We start from the raw sequence: 1,832 nt of genomic DNA on the forward strand, positions 1-1,832 counted from the left end.
GTTGTCCACTGGAGCATGAGCAACCTACCAGAAACCACACCCTGTAGGACATATGCTCTCTCTTTCTCAGAAGCCATCAACTGCCAGTCACTCCTCAACTGGGGCGGGACCTTATACACCCAACCCTGAACCAGACCAAAATGTATTTGATAACCTTAAAAAATGAATCACAGCCAATTCTATTCAAATTCTCAATTGTATTCAAATTCTACAAAACTTATACCAAACATACAGCTTCTAAAAATGTATGGCCCCCTTTATGTAACAACTACTGTGTATTTCTTTCAATCATTTTTATTCTTCTTTAAATATTTTTTTAGTAGAATCTTGGGTTGCCTAGTTAGAAACCTCTGACTTACTGTTCTGATTAAGTTTCTTTTCAATATTTATGGCCAACATTTAACTTCCATGAGGAAGACTGCTTTGTCTTCTCTGTCTACTCTACCATGTGACCCAGTTTAGAATCAATCTTTGTGTCCAGACTTGCATTTCTTATCAAACTCACAATCCATCTTTCATGTTTTTCTGGGGCCATATTCAGCTTATCTGCTACCACATTAATGCATATAGACTAGGGGACCAAATATCTCAAGTATAAAGAGATGGGCATTTTCAATGAAGTCCCCAAGACAAACCACCAAAAACTAAGTCATTCATAATCGCCAATTCGCAGCACCTTGGCTTTTCCTGAGCCCCAACGAAATCAAGGTTACCATATACACACTCAGGAAATTCTGTAACTGAGTCTTTACATGTGTGAGACTCCTACTGGGTAACTTTTATTAGCTTTTTCAGCATCCACACTGATCCTAGACATCTTTGTTATGACAGCAGAGGTCAAATAGCAGAAAATATCTGGACACAATGTCTGAGTTGCATTAACATACTGTGGCTGGTAAAGAAGAGATCAACAATATTATCTTGGCCTTTGGGATGGTCAAAAGAACACAGGACCAGCAGGCATATTCACTGCTGGAGAAACTGGAGAGGAGAACTCACAGAATGACCACCCAGGCTCTCATAAGCTATGTAACATCTTCCATGGCTGCATCCAGTTCTGCATGAAATTTTCAGAGGTCATTTCTTTCTGAATGAACTTAAAGCAGTTCTATCTGTTGCTGGAACCAAACGTCTAAAAAAGTAAAGTTAGTCTGCTCCTTCTACTCACATTGGAACTTTGAACATTGATAGAACACATTTAAATATTTCTGCCTAAACCCATACTTGTCTGCCAGTTAGGCAAACAGCTTCCGACTGTCCTCGGTTGGCTGCATCTGTCTTCTGGTTTCTGGATATTCAACAGTCTTCACAATCAATTCTGTCTCTGCCTGAGGCTGTTTCAGTTGCATGACAGCCATTTTTTCCCTCAAGAAGCTTGAGGATGTCACTGGAATGAAGGCTTTTGTACATCCACAGCAAAGTCTGTGATGCTGGTATCACAAAGATCTGACTTCTCTCATAATAATTACTCTTCATTATATATCTCCTTCACAGAGAGGCGCTCAAGGAGCAGAAAGACCTGAAGAAGCCAATCCAGAAAGTAAGAGGTGAGAATAGTCAAGTTGTGCTCCACCATCTTGCAGGAGGGTGGGGGGGGGGGGTGTTAATGACTTCATGAATGAAACTCAAGCCTACAATTCAAACCGCAAGTTTTTAGATCAAATAATCTAACAAAATACAATCTAAAGATATACTGATTTACTAGTTACATGGTAAGAAATGGTGCTAGGGAAATTGCAATGTTTCATTTTGGTAGTTAAACCATTATAGTTCTATAAGAGCAGGGAACTTATGTGTATAGTAAAGACACTGAAGTTCACGATATACAGTAA

At 39.4% G+C, this 1,832-nt stretch overlaps 1 pseudogene; it reads right to left on the reverse strand.

Moving 5' to 3' along the window:
* Nucleotides 1-336: 336 nt before the first annotated feature.
* On the reverse strand, nucleotides 337-1,576 carry LOC110294892 (annotated as a pseudogene).
* Between the last annotated feature and the right edge of the window lie 256 nt (nucleotides 1,577-1,832).

The sequence above is a fragment of the Mus caroli genome, chromosome 5 (assembly GCF_900094665.2).
Source record: "Mus caroli chromosome 5, CAROLI_EIJ_v1.1, whole genome shotgun sequence".
NCBI classification, from domain to species: domain Eukaryota; kingdom Metazoa; phylum Chordata; class Mammalia; order Rodentia; family Muridae; genus Mus; species Mus caroli.